Raw genomic sequence first — 22,031 nt, forward strand, 5'->3', positions numbered from 1 at the left:
ATACATTTTCTTTTGATAATTTTTATTTTTACCTTTCTATTTATTTTTTGTAAGAGTACAGCATATGTAAAAAGTATAAAATAAGACCAAAAAATTTTATAAAGTTGGATCAGACAATTTGAAGCATGTATATTTTTTTCATTAGATTTTTCATATAGGTTTAACGAGTTGCTTTGCACTAATTGGTATAAAATAATTGCTATAGGTTCTTTATGTCCATTATCTGATATAGCTATAGTTTAAAATTGTTCTATGCTATCCCTTCGAAAATAAATTTGATATTGAAGTACATAAATGATTAAAACAATTTTCTGCTCCTAATTAAAAAAAAAAAACTATATATTTATTTTCTCATTATTTTAACAACTTTTTTTTTTATCAAGCTTAGTTCCTTGAAAGAAAATTTCATTGATATTTAAAATCGAACAATTTAAATCAAATTAATTTAGATAGCGTTTATTGATTAGTAGTTGTAGTTTTAATCTGTTTATCAAATATATGTGATTATGTATACATTAATATGTTGTTTTATTGTTGTGTTATTCTAGGTCCTGTTTTATACTAAGACGTACTTATAGAAACTAACGTTGGCTGGAAACTTGAAATAAATTGTCACAATTCTTTTTACTGATAAATGAATTGTAGTGGTATCATCAATGAAGAATTTTCTACATCAGATAAAAGTTGGATAAAAATAAAAATTGTTATTATAATATCTGGTTATTGCAACTAAAATTGTCCGCAATATAAAGAAATGTATACCTTTTTAAAATGTTTGACTGATGAGCAGGATTGTTGATTTTGTTTTGTTAAGACATATCTCTTAAAAAATGTATAGAAGGAAAATTATTCAACAATCAAAGAATATTTTCTAATTAAGGATTAAGCTTTTACTTAAATATATCAGGATGCAATGAGAATTGTGTATTACAGTATGCACTCAATATGTTGAAAACCTTGTTAGGTCAAAAAAATATTTTTCTCCTTGACATTAAACATCCACCAAATGCTAATTTGAATTCCTATGTTGAAGAGTTTCTTCTCAGAACATTATGTTGAATTTTTTGTAAAATGAAAAATCATTTCTATTTAATGCATAATTATTTTTGTCTCACTTCTAAAAATAAAATTATTGTTGTGTTCAAAATTATATGTGAATGTACATTTCTGAAGCATTGATGTTAATTCAATAGAAGGGAATATATTCTGTGTAATTTTTGAATCACTTTGTATTTTAGAGTAAATAAAAAAGCATTAAACACCTATCAAAATTGAAAATAATTTATGATTTTTTAGTGTTTCTTAAATACTGTTGAGAAATACATAAAGCTGAAGGTTAAAGTAAATTGTTAAAAATGGTTTAGAATTACATACTCGCTCCTGTAAACATGAATAAATATTTCATAATAATTCATGTTTAAATAAACAATTTCCTTAATCAAAACCATTTTCAACACGTGTGTGATTTAAGTTCTCCAACAAAGTCCGTCTTCTAAAGATAGGAAAGTAATCGCTATATTTTTTAAAAATAAGTGGTTGTAGTTAACTATATTCATAATAAAGTAGTTGTAATTAAGTACAAAAATGTAGTTTTTTGCACATCTGTATATGCATATATACTATATGTATATGCATACATATTACTAGCTACAAATTTATTATTAGACTAATGTAATCTGCTTCTGTTTTGTGATTTCAATTGAAAATAGTTTTCTAAATTTAAACCTGTTATTCTTAAAATCTGTTTTCATAAAACAAAGATTATTTTTTATATAAGCATTTAAATATTTGATGAAAAACTCTTTGTATATAAATGTAACAAAATCTATTTTTTTGCATCGCTGTTTTTTTTTGTTGCCAAGATATCACTTTTGAAGTGACAATTAATATACATAAAAAATTGGGGAGTGTGGTAATGAATTGGCCACTAATAATATATGAAAAAGTATTTTTATTTACGTGAAATAAATTTAAATGCTACCGATAAGTGGAGTTACTTGCTCTGTCGAACACATCAAATGTGAAAAATTTGTGACTTCTTTTTTTTTCTGCCAACAAAATACTACCTAAAAAATATCTGTTATTTAATGACAACTAGAAAACCTTTTGTAGACTACAGGGATGAGAGTAGTCAGAAAGTAAAAAAGAGGAAATCCAAGAATATTTATATATATATATATATAACTTGTAATCCATGTGATTATAAATCCCGATATGAGGCTTTTAAATCACGTGCATATAAAACTCTACATCGAATTTAAAAAATGCAAATCATGATGCGCAATTTTTAGATCAAGATGCATAATTTTAAAATCGCGCGATAACGCAAAAAACGAATCACGACATTGGATTTTAAGCTCGCGTAGCTACATAGGGTTTTAAAAGCTCGTAAATACAAATCACGATATTGGTTTTTTAAATCTCGTAAATAAGAATCGCAATGTACAATATTTAAATGGCCTGAATAAGAATCGCAACGTTCAACTTTTAAATCAGGTAAATACGAAAATCGATGTTTGATAATAAAATCGCGATTTTAAAAATGTAAAAATGCAAAACACGATGTTAGATTTTTTAAATCTCGTAAATACGAGTCATAATGTACGATATTTAAAAAGCGTAAATAAGAATTGCAATGCGCAACTTTTAAATCAGGTAAATACGAAAATCGATGATTGATATTAAAATCGCGTGAATAAAAATCGAGAAAATTTACAAGAAATAAAAATTTACAAGATTAATTGAATGAGCAAATAAATATTTTCAGCACAAATCCACCTCTATTTTTTTTTCGCATTTTTTGTTTGCTTTCTCTCCAGAATACAAGAAGCAGCGACGTCTAAATTACGAAAATACGAGCTATCCGGCCGACGGATAAAAAATACGGAAAATCTTATTATCTATGCGTGAAATCGGAGGAAATAGCTAATATAAGTAAACATGCGGAAGGATTAGCAGCTAGGACGTAGTTTGAATTTTCTGTCTTTCTTTGAAAATCGTAAATAAATATAATAATTTGACTTCAACGACTGAATTTTTTAAAAAAAAAAAACGGGATATTTATAAATAAATAAAAAAAAACTAAACTTTTAGAGAATCTGAGTTTTTGATAAAAAGGCTGAAATTCGAGAGAAAAAACCGAAAAAAATCTCATCCCTGTATAAAGGTCAACCAGTTTTATCCCAAGGAAATGATTTTTAGAGAAACTTAAGAGGGAGGAATGAGGACTTCAATAATTTCGCTCCGCGGAAAATTAAATTCCTCATAAAATATTTTAACTTGTGCAAAAAAAAATTTCGGCGGAAATTAGCGGGAAAAATGGAAAAATCTGAGAAAAAGCGGGAATCCGCGAATCCGCGGAAGAATCTCATCCCTGAGACTAACTTTAAATGCATCAATGTTTGAATTTAAATGATCGTCAGAATTCTGAATACATATACAAAAAGTATACGTTCAACTGAATGGACCTCCTTTGCCCTGATTATGAAGATTATTTTCCAAATTTTGCTCTTGCTTGCTTTCTTTTCCTATTTAGAATTCTTTTTTTTTTTTGATGTATGAAACTATTAAAATGGCTGTTAAAGATTTTAGATTAAATGGCAGTTCAAAAGGCATAATTTATATTCATTTCTAAAGAAAAATGCTGCCCGATGATAAATTCTTCAGAATATTAGTGTATTAGAAATTGATTACTTGAAATTTAATTAAAATAAGTTTTTGTTTAAGATGGACAGTGTTTTTAAGTCAAAAACAGACCAAGGATATAAATTTTAACAGATGTAAAATTAATTTTGATAAATCATTATCTGTTATATTTAGTCAATAAAAGAAGTTGATACTTACTTTTTAATAGAATTTCATGTGGCCCATTCATAACTATCAATGGCACATTCAACCTCATGTGTTGGAATTGAATGGGCTAAATTTCTATTTTTTGTTTATCTATTATTCACAGTAAGCATTTTCTAATCCAATTTTTATAAATTTTTCAGATAACCAAATATATAAACTAAACATAAAATTTTGAGCTAAAGAAATCAAATCGAAAATATTACAAAACTAACTGAAAATTGACTCATTTATGAACACTCTCTCCCATGAGGGATTTCCTGATTTATGAAAAACAAAAGCGACCTTGTTTTGTTAAAAGTAAATTATTTAATTTGTTACATGCTTCCATCGTGAAAACCAGTACAAATATATACTAATTACTCCTCACACTGCAGGCTCTAGAAAAAGGTGTAATGCAAATGTTTTAAGATTTATAAATTCATTTTTTCAGAAATTTGGAAATTCTCTCTACATCATTTCTCTTAAAATGTATAAATAAATATTCCACATAAACTAATTTATGTGAACACTCATTAGACTTAATATGCATTGAACAAAATTAAAGACATAGTTTAAAAAAATAAAGCCCAAACAGTGTTTTGCTATTTATAAGTATTTATTTCATGAAAGATAAGAGATACATTAGGTAACATACTAAGTAAGCTGAACAAAATAAACGAATCACAAATTTTCAGCTCATTTTAAAATGAGAAAATAAATTGTGCAGCACGGAGTACAGCTTAATTCCAGAAATTATTTAAATACTTCTTTATATGTGTACTACAGGTCAATACTCTCAATTAGACTTCATGTTCTGTCAATCCTTGAATATTTCTTATGGTGCAAAAAAATTTATTAAATGTCAAGTTTTTAGCTTTTCTCATTATTTTAACATTATATATTTACAATAAATTTTAAATCATAAAATGAAAGTAAATTAATTTTTATATCTTTAATTGAGCTATTAATGCTTTCAAGAATTAATTTTCTGGTGAAAAGCCAATCCCAAGATAAATTGTGATACAGTTGAATAATGGTGGAAATTTAATGATACATCATGTCATGGCATGATATTGCAGAATTACACATTTTGAAAGTTGGTTCTTGTGAAAGTTTTGAGTAATTTACATTCGTCAATAAACATATCAAATCACTCAAATAAAATAGGGCGAAGTATGCAAAATTCTTTATTAGTTAATTTCATTTAAGTAAAAGTATGGTGACTGAAGGTAAGAAATGCTAAAATAAAAAAAGAGGAATCAGGAATTATAAAAGGTTACAAAGAAAACAAATTTAAAATACATGGAACTTAAAATATGATCTTAGAAAATAAATATTTTATTGCTAGTTAATTGTGAAATAAAAGTAATATTTACAAAAAATAAATAATTCACATTCTCTGACATAAAATTGAATTAATTTTCTTATGGAAAATCAAACTAGAATAAACTTGATTGTGAAAGATTAGTCAAGGGTTCCAATCCTTGTTTCCGAAACACGCGTGGCAGTGCCTTTCCATGGGGAAATGTATGGAATTAGGTTGCCGGACGCTCTTTCACTGTGTTCCATATAATTTTTCCTAAAAATAAATGAAGTCTTGTTATAAAAAAAGACATACACTCTTAAAAAAAAAAAAGGAATGAAACCACTCAATTTAAGGAAAAATTTAGAATTAAAACCTTTCACTCCATTAAAAGAAGGCGTAAAATCAAACAAATATTAAAATATTTGAGAACTTGTTTACTTAAAGAATTAAAGTTTACTAATAAAATCTTCTTAAAAAAACAACTAAGCTACACAAAAAATTATTAAAAATGTCTCAAATAAATAAATAAAAATCTAAATTTTCAAAATTTCTTAATATCACTCATGATAAAAAATTCTCTCACTATAGAATATTTCACAAAAAATTTTTAAGAAAAAAAGATTTCAAGCATCTCTCATAAAAAAATATGCTTTTTTAAAATATAAATAAATAAAAACAATATTTTCTGGGGAGAAAATTTTTCTTTAAAAAATTAAAATCAAGAGCCTTAAACGTAGGAAAAGATATACTTTAATTGCTTAAACCTTTCTTGCTTATTTAGTAAAAGGTATACTTTAGTTACTTATATGCATGCCATGAAAAAATACATTATTGAAGAAAAATAAACGTTTATATCTGTAAAATAATAATAACCTAGTTCCAGAACTAAGATTTATTTAAAATCAATTTAACAGAATGCATAAAACAGAGATTGAAGTTGGAAGAAAATATTTAATAATTAATTGAACAATAATTAATATATAAAAAATTAAATATATTGTGTGACAAGAAAAAGTTGCTGTTGAAATAAATAATGAAAAAATAGTTAAACAAAACCAATAAGCTAAATATAAATTTTATCTTCTGTTCTAATACTTTTATTCAATTTCAAAATTTAAATGAGTATAAATACAGAATGATAAAGCATTACTTAATATGGTAAGACAATTTATACTACTAATTGGCAAATGCAAATGAAATGAAATGTATTTGACTGAATTATAAATGACTAAGTAAATTATCACCTTACATGGAAAAAAAGACATTTTGTTGTTAATATTTTTACAATTCATAAGCTTGTTATGGTCAATAATGAAGTAATTGAAGTGGTGACTAATAAAATAAATACAGATATAGTAAACGTGACTTTATGCCTAATTTTTCCAAGTCAATAAATAAAATAAAACCAGCATATAAACAGATGTAGAAAAATGACTAGTTTAAAATTAATGATAACTCACAGCTTAAATTAGTCACCTTTTTCTCCTCATGGCAGCGAAGGAATTTTGTAAGAGTCTCCCACAAATTTAATGGACGAGTAATTTCTATTGCTGATAAGTTCTTAATGTTTTCTTTTAAAATCAGAAGAGTGTTCTACTCTAGCTCGCTAGTCCTTGAAAATTCTAAAGCAGTTCTTTTCCAGCGATCTTCTCACTCTTTTCTCTAAGTTTTATTTAATACTCCAATTTTTATGCCTATATATATTTTTTTCATAGTTTATTTTAACTACATTAAAGGCTATGCCCCTTTCTATTCATTGCCAACCAATCCTTAGAGTTTTACAATTTAATTACTACAAAAAAATTTGAAATTTAAACAAAGACACGTTTAAATAAAACATAAGAAAATAAATTTTCATAAATATGACGAATGGCCAAGAGTGAAACTGTATGAAAGGTCACAGCAACCTCCCATCTTGCAGTAGCAAAACATGAAAATTTTTCTTTAGCATTTTCATATTTTCTTTGACCATAGTCGAACCAAAAATGGGATAATACACCTTCCAATTAAACTTATTTTCTTCCAGGTCATTTCTGTATCATTTTCTTCCAGGATCTCGATTTGCAGTCATGTCTTGGAGAATATGACATTACAGTTTAAAAGAAATCAACAACAGCTGAAATTAAAATATATTTAAGAATTAGCAATAGAATTCACCAAACATTTAAAACAATTTATTAAAAATATTATTATCAAAGCTACATTGTTTTTAATATTACAAGTAGCTATACATGCTTTAGTAAATAATAAAAATAATTGATAGCAAATAATAGTAATAAATAACACAAAAGAACTTCCTAAAGCACATAAAAGCAATTGCGTTTTGTCTGTAATAAGGGATTGTTTTAAATAATAATCACACAAGTAAAATTCATTTCAACACGATTTAAGCAATATTTTAAATAAGCAGTCTAGGATAACAAACTTGATCTTCCACCCCTGAGTGCAGGATGAAAATTTACTCTTATGTTTTTGTTTTACCCTTATCTATAGGTTTATTTATTTTGCTTTATAGATGACGTAGTAGGGGAGAAATTTACATACATTATAGGTACCAACTGTTTAAAATAATGAATTGTTGAGTTAATTGAACAAGAAGGATATCCATATTTAAAATTTGCTATGTAGTGATCAAACTGATAGTAAGTTGGAAATTTTAGACACCGAACTTTTTCAAATATTAAGTTTTATCAATACATAAAAATCAAACAACTTTTTTAACTATTCAAAAACGAAATCGGTTTAAAATTTTTAGTGAATATAGTTGACTCTCATTTTTCTAAAGCACCCAAATTTTATTTGATTCCAAAACAACTGAACCGAACTTTTTGTGACATTAAGAACTATGAATTTGGCCACGGAATTAAATAAATTATTGTTCTGACAGGTTTGCTGCTCGGTTTTTTATTTTCAATTCTTTTGCAAGTCTTAAATTTAGTCAGGTTAATTACGTCTGAAAGAGAGGGGTAGTGTCTGATTAATCTTATTTAATATTTCTATTGCAGAATCCATCAGAGTTTAGACATAAATAACAGCATTTAAAGAACAAGACAATCACAGGATATTACATCACAACATTTAATAGTTAGTCGCATCACAGATTTTTTAACATTTATTTTCTTTACATATGACATAAATGAGCTCACAGCCAACTGCTTGATTGGTGGGAGCACTGCCTACCGTAGAAACTAGTTGTAGAACTATTGTGAGCAATAATTTTGTACAAAATAAGAGATAAGCAGCAGAGCAACAATTTTGTGCTTTTGTATAAACAACTGAAGTTTATTTAAAAATGATCAAAGATTTCGCTTTTGTAAGAGATAATAAACTTGTGTATAGTTCATTTTGTAAATATACATCTTAAAACTTAGCTGATAATTGTCTTTGCCAGGTCCTGTGAATGTGCCACTTGCATAGCAAATGTGAAATATTTTCAAAAATCGTATTGAATGGATTAACTGTAACTTTATTATTAGTCATTATACAATTACAATTTAAGTTTGGAATTTTATATTTAAGAGAAAGAAATACTTAATGGTTTCTGCATCTAAACTGCTAGTAATAAAAATGTGCAACTGGATAACTATGTCTAAACTCTGTAACTGAATTTTATCTAAAAATATGATAAATATTTGCTTTATGAATTATGCTAAAGAGAGTTTACAAGATCATCAAGTAAAATTTAAATAGAATCAAACATTAAACAAGAAACCCCATATTTCCTTTAGACTGCTCTTATACCTCACAACTTGCAAACGTAATTCTTTAATCTGGTCTTTTAGAACAGACATGGTTACCGACTGATGGCTAAAGAATACTTTTTAAAAAATTAACAGAAGCAACTAATTTAACTTTCTGATATAAGAACAATGTTAACCTTAAAGGAGAAAAAATAAATCTTCAAAAAATAACTAAAGCATCACACCAATATAAACAAAAATATGGTTTAATAATAAAAGTTTATTAACTTTCCAGGCAGTTTTCTTCTTCTCTTCTTTAGCCCACATTTCATTTAGGGTGGAAAAGAGAGACCTTATATTATCTTGAATGTTTTATAAGTAAAAATCAGTCCTACTGAATATTGAAACACGATAATTCATCATTTATTATGAGGTAAGATATAAATACTTTTAAAAATGACATTAATTAATTTTATTTTTCTCTATTATTAGAGATTGAATGCTAAAATAATAAATTTTTAAAAATTTATAGTGAGGAAAGAAATATTTTTTTAAATAATCAATAGAAAAAAACAATATATTAATACATTTATTGTTTGTTAATAAAAGAGGAAGATACTAACCAGCAAGACACAGTCTTTTTCTTAACCTGCGTTTGATTAAAGACAAATACTGAGGAACATTAAAAGATATTTATTCTGACTTTATTATAACTTTAATTTACAAACAGAATACAGTTTAAAAAAAAACACTTAAGTTAAAATGCCACCGTTAATAATATTCAATCGCACAATGTCGGATTCGATTTAAACAAAATCTTTCAAGTCTTGAAAAGTGATTTCACGTCACTCTCTGAAACCGAATTTCGGCCGAGGGTCAGGGAGAGACTGACCTAGATGTGTTATCAGTCGATTAGCGAGAAATTCAAATCGGAATGTAGAATCTCAGCCGAAAGAGTGTTGAATCAACTTGCACATAAACAAGTTGATCTTATTCTGGGGAAGGAAAATAACGTTCATTCGAACACTGTTAAGCTCACTTGGTCGAGTTGCACAAATTTTATTCTAAACAAACATTTTAGAATTTCAAGTCGAGCACATCAGTACAGAAAAAAACTATATTACGATAAGGAAAGCTTCGTTATCGTGAGGGAAAAGGATGTGAAATATGCACAAAAAAAAGGCTATAAAGTGATTGCATAAACTCAAAGTCATTGTTCAGAAGGTGAATACGCTACTTTACATAAGTCATTTATACTCTTGTAAAAGTAGCTTACTGATAGAAAGTACAAAAAAAAGGCAAGATTTTAGTGATTTAACTATTATTCAAATTTTGCTAATTCCACTTTTCAGTCTGATTCATTTTGGGAGAAAGTGAGATATTTTCTAATTATGTTAATTACAATCACCCAAGTGCCAAAAAAAATTTAAAGTTGCACAAAATAAAATATATATATGTTGAGGCATGCCCAGTTGTGGCTAAGAGGTATATCTTTCGAGTTGAGTTGGTCACCTTCTGGGGTGGTCTTTTTTTAAAATTCCTCATTGGCTACTGCTTGTAAGTCACCAAAACTTGATGATTTGTAGCGTAGATACTGATGCAGAAATCATCCTATTCTTTTCTGCCCAAATTAAAATTTATTGTTCAGAAATATAAGTACCTTCAAGTGGTCTCTTTTGTTGCATTTAGTTTCCATACACGTAACACATGAGTAAATGTTTTAAAACTAAATGTTAGAGAATCTGCTTGAATCACATGTTGTGGGACTGGTTCTTAAGTTATTTCATTTTTTAATAAAACTAGTGTGTTGAAAAAAATGCTGAAGCAAATAAAAACGCAAAATTTAAAGTAATTTAACCGTTATTCAAATTATATTCTGTTTTGCTGTACTACAAAAAAAGGCCCAAAAGAATTTCCTTATTTCTTTTTTTGCATAAACTCAAAGTCATTGTTAGAAAGGTAAAACCTACTTTAAGTCATTTCAAATTCTGTAAAACTATTTTGCTGATAGAAAAAAAGCAAAGAAGGATGTTTATTTGCAGAATTAGGGATGTAATGAGTCGTGATTTGGCCGAATATCTGGTAATTTTTCAAATTTTGCTTTTCCATTTGTATTTCAGACTATAAACTACAAGATTTAGAACTTAAATATGTGTTAAAACTATTTCTTTTAATACATAGTAAAAAAAAAACATTCTAAATTATTTTTCATTAAATCTATTCAAATTTATGCCCCAGAAACATTTTGTCGAAAAATAATTTTCAGAATATGCAGTAAAAACGCCGAATATTGGTTATATCCTACATGTGATTCCTGTGCTAATTAATAGAAATTCGTGAATTTTAAGACTGTAATATAAATTATTGATTTGCAGACTTCTGCGAATCAATAATTTATATTACGACAAAATTTTCTCAGAGATCCGCTAATCTAAAATTTAATTTTTGTTAGTTACATGAAATCTTGTTAACAATGTATTGGTTCCACCCTTACCAGCACAATCTTTTTTTTCCCTAAGTTTTCATTCACATGCATTCCCTGTGGCAGAATCACAGCGACATTGCCACAGAACTTTACAGAGTTCTTGCAGAGAGATTTTTCTTTTGGAACGAAGAAAATTTTGGTTTGTTGTTCTGTTTTATTTTGTAAGGAATACAGCATAAAACATTTTTTATCGAATGAAGACTGCTGGTCAAAAAATTAACTTCCCAGTAGCAGCAACAAAAAAATAATAAAATTCTTTTATTTTACATCAATTTTTAATTAATGAAGCTTAGTGTCATTAAAAAAATATAAATTTGTTCTTTAACTGATTTAAGTCTTTTGTGAAATATTATGTTGGAATATTTTCAAATAAAGTATTAACATTTTTATCTTCTTCAATAAAATTATCTGTTGCTTTATAATTTTTTCAAATGTATAAATAATTTAATCTTTATTCTTCAATGAATTTCATTCGTTTTAACTAAGAAAATTATCAGTATTTGTCAGTTTACATTGGCGAATACTTGGATTGTTGCGTACGAGAATATTCATTCCTATAGCCGATAAGTACCAAATTTCAGTATTACAATGTATTTTCAAAAGTACTGATAGTTAGGAGCATACAACAATATTTTTCAAGGAATTCATCGTCTTTATTTTATTAATTTGTATTACTTTTACTTTGATTTGTATCTTCACCACTCCAATAAAATTTCTCAACTCTTGCATTAAAATCATATTCATTATTTATTGTCTGTTATGTATAAGATTTGTTAATATATTTTTATGGTTACATTATTAATGATGATCATGATATTATCAGATTTGATAATATTATTTATTAATAATGATTATGAAAGTCTCATATTTCACATACCTATGTGTTTAATTGGTTGTTTGTGCATTGTTTCTACGTGTTGGCTTCATGTGCCCTATAATCCTGCAGGCACCAAATTTTCTGTATCGAAAATATTTTCAAAACAAAATTTCCTATTAAAAGATTTAAAATGTTGAAAGAATTATATCTTTTGATGCTTTGAGTTAGCACATAATGGAGTTTAAAATAATTTCTATTTTTTTCCAGGCTTTACTGAAATTATATTTCATTTGCTGAGTGCATATTTTTTTCCATTTTTTGGCTGAAAAACAAGCAGTTGTAGGTTGTGTACCTCTGTTCAGGGTATCTGCGCACCTGTAAACTACAAACTAATTTTGAATTTAACAAGGCAAACTTATTTTATCAGTAGACTAAACGTCAAAGACGAAAATAGGCATTTAACAAAAAACAGGCAGCATTTTAACAAAAATTTAAATCATACTTTGTTATAAAAACCATAAGTTATTGCATTGGGCTGTACACCATAATGTTTCATTTCAAATAAAATTTTCACAGCCAAGGTTGGCTGACTATCCACATAACAGCATCAACACTCTATAGCAAACCTGTCACAAAAAGAAAAGTTATCAACTCTGCAGTAATTACCAATGGAATATATGAAAATATTATGATTTTATATATAATGGCCTTATAATATATCAGGTATATACGGGAAAAGTATTACAGTTTTGTCATTACAAATTTAAAGAAGTAGTTCTTTTCTCTGAGATAAATGAAGAGAAACAGCATTAAAATAATTATTTTTCATTGCCGTTCTTATCATTGAATCATTTTATGTATCAAAAAAATTTTTGCTCAATTTTATTGTTGTCTTATGTATGGCAGTGCTAAATATTTCCAAAAGTTTCAAGAATGAACTTTGCGAGTTCCGGAGACCGTATGAGATGTCCTTTGAGGGTGCGCAGAGTTCAAAAAGTGCAGCCAGAATGGCTTGACAGTTGGAAATGTGTTCTGGCGTTAATTGGGTTGGGGGCAATGTCTGTATATTTAAATCCTGTTTTAGCAAAAATTTCTATGTAAAAAATATTTTTCGAATCTCCATAGAAACAATGGATTAAAAACACTGATTTTACAAAATGGGTAATCCAATTTAACGAAGGTGAAAATAAGCAACAAGTCTCATTTTATTTACCTTTCCAAAAAAATCATTAAATAAAAAAATAATAAAAAACAATATTATTATAATTTAAGAACTGATATAATTGTATTGATTAACAGGGCTCGACAAAGAAGAACTAGGTAATTTTTGCAAATCCGTGTCGGGGTTTTTTTAAAAAACATTTTCAGGTTGTTAAAAGCTAAAGTCATTCATATTGTAAAAGTTAATGTATGAAACTAATCTGCATTCCATTTTTAATCATTTCGTTGAAAATGAATTGTAAAATTAAGTGCAGAAATTAGGATTTGTAATTTTTTTTCATGTATATTAAAAAAGAAAAGTAAATAAGAAGTAATTATTACAAGTTTTTAAATTCTGCTATTAGATCAGCAAATGTGTCAGATATGCTTTTTTGATGAACTTAAACAAAATTATTTCCAGCCAAAGCAGTTATTAAGAATTAATTTTAATGTTACTCAATATTCTGGCGAAAAACAGGAAGTAATTTTAAAGTAACTTAAAATTGAACAAAAATTAAAAACAGTATATTAAGTTGCAATGTTAACTAATTAAAATTATTATTAAAATCTAAGGATCATTCAGTTGAGTAGATTTATATTTTATGTAACAATTTGCTTATCTTTAAGGAATAAAAATAATAGCGTAACAATCTAAAACTTTAAAAAAAAAATTACATTGCAACAAAATAAATTATAAATAGTTACCAAATACTTAACTTTCTTGTTAGAAGCAAATCATGCTTTTTTTTTATTCAGGAAAAAAATTTTAAGTATTTTTTTTTTTTTAAAAAAAACTTGAGATTTTCATCTAAAAAACCCAATCAATAAACTCCATGTTTTTGATGAAAAATCTAGGTGGGCTGGGATTTTTCCAACCTTGTTCCTTACAGATCTGTTTACTTATTAGTACAATCTTGAATTTTAAAAAAACATTATGCTTTCTATAAATTTACGTTTACTTATTACACATTGAATTATTATACAAATTTATTTAATTCTTCAAGATTTTAGGAAATAGTTTTAGTTATGGATTCTAGTTCAAAAATTTTTCTGATATTTCTTCTCTTAGAGTTTTACTTAAGCCTTATAAGCATATGTGTTACCAGTAGAACTGAATTTCCTAAATTCTGTCAATTTTGAAGGTTAGTGTGTCTTCTACTTAGGTACCTTAAAACTGCTGCCCCCCCCCCCAAAAAAAAAGCACTATCTTTTCCATGTGAAGTATTACCCTTGTTCACACTATTCTTTTCTTTTAGAATGCTTCATTCTCCTCACAGAGTATCATTCTGGGCAAAAGGCAGAATATATTAATGAAAGAACCAATATATTAATAACTGGACATACTTTCTTCCTCTTACCTATAGCTCCCCCCTACACACATTAATTTCTATCTCTCCAAAATGTTTTACCCTCGATGCAGGGTCTAATTCTAAGTGATAAAAGGACATTTTGTTTAAAAAAATTGAATTGAAAAATTGTTCCTATCAACTATAGTGATGCTAAAAAATTAAAGACTTTTAAAAACCTTGTACCAAAATTAAGTAACTTTTAAAATTGATTTGATAATTTTAATTTTTTTTGGCTGTTTTTCTTTTGTTTTAAATTGTTATCAGTAATAAGTGCACACAAACAACGATATAGTTAAAGAACATGATTAAATATGGGAGAGAAAAAATGAAATAAAAAAAATAATGATGATAAATTGGAATAATTCTAAAAGCAATGAAAATACCTCATCTGGTTGGCAAGTCGCATTGAAAGAAAAATTAAAGGACCATTAAAATGAATATTAGAGGCATAAATTAAAACCTTAGCATTTAATTACACACACTAAACTACGAAATAAATAGATTTAAACAATATTTTAAATTTTTTTAAAAAAAAGTTGAGTTAAGAGTAGAGCTTCAAATATTGGCCATATTGCATCAAATGTAAACAATATTATCTGCTTCAGATAAACTGATAAAAGTTTGCTATTAACTAAGTCTAGAGCGAAGAAAAAAAAAAGGGAACTCGGGTACATTAGAGACAACCTCTAAGAGGATAACCAAAACTTATGAGAACAAATTTGCGAGTGGATTTTAAATAATAAGCTAATTTAGAGTAAATTATAAAGAAAAGAGTAATATATTTACCTAAAATGAGTAATTCGGTTTTCAAGAAGTATTCGTAATTGTACCTCAATATTGGCAAAAATATCACTTTTCAACAGTCACAGTTCCAATACCGTCAAGCCTTAGGTAGAAAATAATGTTTACTTTTTTAGTATATTATTTTCTTAAAACACATATAATATTACAATAAAATTAGTATACTTAATTATTTATAATATACATAAACTTGTTCTTAGCATTGATACAATCTTTATAATAAGCTATGAAGTTTATTTAAAAATGTTTTTAACTTACACTTTACACATTAACTTTACATTTCAATCAAAAAAATTAACTAAAAAAAATATTGTTTCTTATAAATTTTTATCAAGCATCATTCATATAAAGTAAATGAAACATAAAAAAAATTGGATAATTAGAAATGATTAAAACAAGAATGCAGTTTGAATAAATAAAAGTATTAGATCTTTAATATCTAATTTATGCATTCATGTCACACTGCTTCATACAATTTAAGCCTTTTAAAATAATTTAAGTATGTTTTGACATTATTTTAGACACTGAATAAACCATCCAAATGTAATGCATAAGTAGAAAAACTGACTTTTACAATATAAGAATATTTTTCATTTTTATGTAAAGTTTTGAATGATAATGTAAATTTTAAATTAAATTGAAAATTGCACTAATATGAATGTAAATTATTTCTCTTTCTTGAGATGATTTTCTTTTTTACCACCGATTTCTAAATCAGTTTTCAATATTTAATAAATAAGAACAATAAAACTTGGTTGCAAAAAAGAAGTTTTATTAGTTGAACCACTTTTCAAAGGAACTTAGTTAAACTTATTACAAAAAATTCGCCTCACTGTAAGTTACAATGCAATTGTTTTCTACCACTAACTTATAACTTATTTAAAACATTTTTTTTTACAAAAATCTCAGTAACATTAAAAGCCATAATCCTTGAAAAAATAAATATGAAAGTTGCGGATATTTCAGTTCATTATTTGTTTTTAGCTAAATATAATCAATGAAATAACTTTATTTAGCTTAAAAATAATTTCGTATTTGTGGAAAAAAAATTCACCTCAGACTAAATTAACATTTAATTTTTTTATTATTAAATGTTATTACAAAAGTGGTTAAAGAAAAAACATAGCAGGATCTTCAACAACTTATTATTTGCTACTATTCTAATAAACCAACATTTTGTCCACATTTTTTAAATACTCTAAGCAAATCCATGCTTTAATATCAAACAAATATAATTTCATTTAAGTTTATTTCATTATGTAAAAATTATCATAAGATTAAGAAAATAAATAATCCCAGTAAGCTCACACCTCACGGCAAACATAAGGCAGTATATGGCATTTTCGGAACGTTAACTGCAAAAGGTAAACACAATGGTCTGTTACCGTTGGTTTTGAGGCATTATCGGAAGCGGCGGTATAACTCGTCACTTATATAGGCCCGGAAAATAAAAGTGCTGTTTGGCCGTTTGCACTTAATTAGTTACAGGACCTTCATATGTATACCATAAATTAATTGTAAGGTTACAATGAATTATTTTATTAATAATGAATAAGTGTAGAGTTGGTAAAAAAATTGGTCATTAACTCGAAAAGATGAAGAAAGAAAATAAGCGAAGAATAAAATATTAAGCATATTTTATCGATTTTCTTTTTTTTCCTATCTTTTAGCATGAAGAGGCCCGAAAACTAAATGTGTCATTTGGCCTTCTACTATTAATTGGTTACAAGACCTTCATTTAATGCCATTATTAATTTTAAGTAACAATGAATAGATTGATTAATAATGAGAAAGTGTAGAGTTGCTATAAAATTTTTTTATTAACTCGAAAATTTGAAAAAAGATAGAAGAATAAAATCCATAAAATATTTAGCATATTACGATTTAAAAAATGCACTTTCATTATTCCTTAAAATTTGCAGAAATTTTACATAAAACATTAAAAAGTTAGTATTTTATTAATTTGCTATAACCTAAATATGAATTCTGGAATTGCTTATTAAATATTTTTAAAAAGTAATTTGATTAAAAATTCGATTTGAAATTAAATATTTTAACATTTTTAAATAAATATTTATAAGAATTTTTTATTCTAAAAAGCATTTCTCAAAGTATAATATTTAAATTCGTTTATATTCTTAGTTTTGAAGTAAATATTTTTGATGAAATTTAATACTATTTCCCTTAAAAATAAAATTATTATAACTTATAACTAGAACAATTCTTAAATTTATTGAAAAATGTTTTTATTTCTTTTATTCTTTTATTTCTTTTCTTTCTTTTCTTTTATTAGATAAAAGATATATTTATTTTTAATGTTACATGATTCCTAAAAACTTATTATTTTAATATTAGATGGTAAAAACATGTAGTTAAAAAAATTTCATATAATAGCAGGAAAAAGCTAAAGGTCCGTTCTTGTTTGTATTACGGCATTTTAGGAAGAAGTCTGAAATGAGCTACTATAACTACTTATAACTATATACATATATATATAATTACCTTTCTTTAAGCCTTCTTTAAAAGTAAAATTAATACGCAATTTAGAAATGATGAAGACATTCAGAAATAATGAATATATTTATAGATAAAGAGAAAAAGTACTTTAAATTGCTGAAATCCTCCTTTTAATCATGCATTTTTTTAGTTCAAAGTAACGATTTCTTATTAAATATACTTTTTTATTTTATTAATTTGCAAACTTTAATTACAATTGAAGTATTATGTTATAATAAATGTTAAAATAGGACATTTTTAATTTATATAAATTGTTCTAATCTATTTAAATGTTCAATATCTAATGTTTATTTTAACTTAAAATCTCAGTTTAATTACTTACTTTTTAAAAAAAGGATTCAAAAAGGGTTTTAAGAGTTTGGCATAAATAAAATGTGCTTAAATTTTTTGAATTTTTAGAACAAAACTCTAGTATAATAAACTCAATAATATTTCTTTCAAAAAATTTTGGGACAATATTTGAAAATAGCAATAGCTAAAGAAATTCTGCTTTTAAAAATTCGTTTTTAAATAATAAAAAAATATTTGGAATTTTTATTAATTGAATTTCAAAATATTAGACAATTTACAATAAAATGATTTACTGATAAAATGATTACTGATAAATTGATTTTATTTTAAATTTTAGTACAGAATATAAATGAAAATCAAAATTATACTTTAAAAATGCTCAACACATTTATTTTTCATTTACATAGCAAAAATATTTTTTCATGTAGCATCATACTTATATTTAAAATATTTAAAAAAAAAACTTAAATAAAATCTTTCAAATGTCATATAGAGAGGGAGCTTTTTATTATTTTATTATATTAATCAAAATTGTACTTTCAAAATGCTCAACATATTTCTTTTTCATTTGCATAGCAAGAACATTTTTCCATGTAGCATCATATCTATATTTGAAATCATAACAAAAAAAATCTTTTAAATGCCATATAAAGAGGGTGCTGTTTATTATTATTTTAGACGTGTTTTCAAAAGTTTCCGATAGATGGCAGGGAAATTATTTTTCTAGCTTTCACATCATATACCTCCTCAGCAAAGGGAGAAAGAGGGCTTTATTTTCTTCCGAATTCGAAAAGATTAGAACAGTCAGTTTCATATTAAATCGCTAAAAATCAAGATAAGAACAACAATATCAAAGATTATTTTCTTTTAAAATATTATGGCAAAACAACAGTATAAAAGAAAATGGAAATCCCTTTCCATAAAATAGCATGGCTTAGTGATAGTTAATAAAATTTATTTCGGCTAACTAAAGCTCTTTTCAGTCATAGATGACTTAATACTACCAATAATACTCTAAATAAAACCTATTTTATACTTAATATGTTATTTTTTGAAAGTTAATGTTATTTTTATAAAATTAAATTTGAAAAAAAAAAACAATTGTGTCATGATTTTTTAAAGTACTTTTATTCTTTGCGAGTGGAAAGTTTGTTTAATTTTTTTCTATGAAGGGAGAAAATATTAATTGAGCTCTAAAATCAAAAATTCGTTCTTTTTTTTAATTGAAACTATAGAATTATGTAAAGGAACATTATGTTTTATGGGGACAGCTAATCCATGCTATCCACTACGACAAATCGTACATTAACAAATTAAAATGGTATAGAACAAATAAATAAAGTTTTATTTTAATTAATTATAAACTCTTTTTTTATTTAAAAAAATTAAGAAAGAAAGTTGATTTTTAATGCTTTAAACTTTTATGAATAAAGTCTTTTTATAAGTAACCCTTTCTAGTTCAAACAAAAATTACTTTTAAAATGAATGTTGTTTTTCTTATGGTACTTGATATTTATCTAGTAAGAGATTGAGTGTTACATATGAAAGCATCAAAAAATGAGCTGCGAGTTAAGTAAATTTTTTCATGATCTTGGGATAAATAGAGCAATTAGAGTAAATCTATTTTTTTTTTATAATATTCTGTATTGTATTATACCATTCTTTTTAAATAGAATTTCTTTAAAAAAAGAACTCTATAATTCAAAAAGAAATCTATGACTAAAATAAAAAAAAAGTAAAATAGTTAATCAATTACTTAATTTATGGTGAGCTTCTTAAACATTCTTGAGGAAATATATAATAATTGTACCAAGTATAATCATATTTTTTTTACTAACCCCAAGTTGTATTGAAAATACTGTTATATAAAACTGTTATGTGTTATATGAAAGTGCTGCTTTCCTCATGATGATTTTTTTGCCTGCTCTTCTCTTTTTTCTTTTTCTAATTTACAGTAAAATTTTTACTAACGTTTCCTCGACTTATCACTATTTTAAGAAATATTCCCTTTCATGAATAACTTAACTAAAATATATTAATACGCTTTTAAAACTCAATGTCCTATCATTTATTACAGGGCTGTAAGCAAGGAATAGAATAAGGCGGGGGGCTTAAACAACTCCCGAAAAGAATTGACAAAAAATAATTTCCCTTGTAAAATAAGAAATTTTCTCTATTCTTGAAATAGTAAATTTTTTCCCTATGAGTTTTTAATAAACATTTCAATCATTACTATAAAAATAATCTTAAATACTTATGAGAGAACGTTGTCTTACAATATTTTATTGATTATTAAAAAAGGTTTGACAGAAGATGCAAAGCAAATATTTTGCATGTAATGATTTACATATGGAAAAAAAATTATTTATGAGTATAACGTTATAAATTGAAGACAAATGCAAGATAAGTTATTTACGAATTTGTAATTGTTAAAAAATGCGATATTATATATTACAAATTTAAATCCCTTCCGAAAGAAAATTCTGTCTACGGCTTGATATATAATATTTTAAAATGTATGAACGAATGATGAAAGCACAAAATTATTGACGAAAGATCCGATACTTCTTATCTTGCTGTTGAAAATTTCTTAAATTATATATTTTTTGCAATAAAACACAAGTTTCAAGTGAGAAAAAATCCAAACGGCATGCTTCTCTAAGGCAAGGTGTGGGGTTTTGTAGGGTTGATTTGCTTGATTCTCTAGAATTTCGCCAAAAAACATTTACACGGGTGTCTGTAAACTGATCGGTGTGGCTTTTGACCAGACAATGAGAGGAGGTCTTTGTAGGGAACCCTCCCCCCCCCCGGGCTTGACCTTCAAACCTTAAGCTTTCGCTATCCATATCAAGCAGAGAAGAAATTTATAACTCATGTGTTGCGATAGCATAGAATGTGTCATTCGGAAAATCTTTAATACAAAAATTAGCAACTTCATTTACCAATTAAAGAGCAAAATAGTTTTTTTTAAACTAGAATTATTTCATTTTAAAAAGTTTCATTTTAAATTCAATTTTTTTAATAGCAAATTAGACTAAAAGAAAAAACATTAAAATTTTCTCCCTTTCAATTTTTCTTTATAGTTAAATTTATCATATAATTTAATTCAAGACTTACATAGCACTCTAATTAAAGCGGAAAATAGTACAAGTGTCCTAGCATAGTTTAAAAAAAGTTACCAATTTTTTCTGCTACTAAATCAATTTAATATTCAAATCAAAAGACATATAAAAAAAAATTACTCCTTTCCCAGTAACTATAGAATAATGAAAGAAACATAACTTGCAGTGGCAACACAAAATAATAAACACACATTTAATCATTTTCAATGCTGATTTGGAAAAAATGTTTCCTATGCATGCAGATTTATTGCAAAAAATTTTTTGGGGGAATTAACAACTATAAGTATGTGCAAAATGTTTTAAATCTCTGGAGTTAGTGGAAGAACCCTGTTTGAAATATAAAAAGAACGCTAAGAGTACCGACATTTCGACTTTTATCGAGTTGAAATATTAGTATAGTTTCCAATTTATAGTTGAAGATACAGAATCTCAATATTTCAGAAAAGGCATAATTGTTTAGATGAAATAAAATTATTTTGTAATTAGGACTTATTAGGGGAGATCTTTAAATCATGAACAAGTGAAAAATAAAGCGGTATTTCTTGCTGCCTATAAATGACAATTTTCATGCTACAAAAGAAAATCATTTTCATACCTCCCTTTTAATTAGTAGAACTCTTTTAAAATTAGTC

General features: G+C 26.0%; 1 protein-coding gene across 12 annotated transcripts in view; it reads right to left on the reverse strand.

Annotated features, from left to right (window-relative positions):
* Window positions 1-4,428: 4,428 nt before the first annotated feature.
* LOC147810118 (uncharacterized) overlaps window positions 4,429-22,031 on the reverse strand; it is a 57,678-nt gene continuing 40,075 nt past the window's right edge. For 3 of the 12 annotated variants that reach the window (XM_087165023.1, XM_087165018.1, XM_087165017.1), the window contains 3 exons: window positions 15,455-15,554; window positions 12,622-12,745; window positions 5,433-7,253 (listed from right to left, as the gene is read on the reverse strand). The gene's annotated coding sequence lies outside the window, so the exon portion shown is untranslated. The other 9 variants (XM_087165019.1, XM_087165013.1, XM_087165021.1 and 6 more) reach the window with 7 other exon arrangements.

The sequence above is a fragment of the Parasteatoda tepidariorum genome, chromosome 5 (genome assembly GCF_982258835.1).
Source record: "Parasteatoda tepidariorum strain Cologne lab strain chromosome 5, Ptep-v5.0, whole genome shotgun sequence".
Taxonomy (NCBI): Eukaryota; Metazoa; Arthropoda; class Arachnida; order Araneae; family Theridiidae; genus Parasteatoda; species Parasteatoda tepidariorum.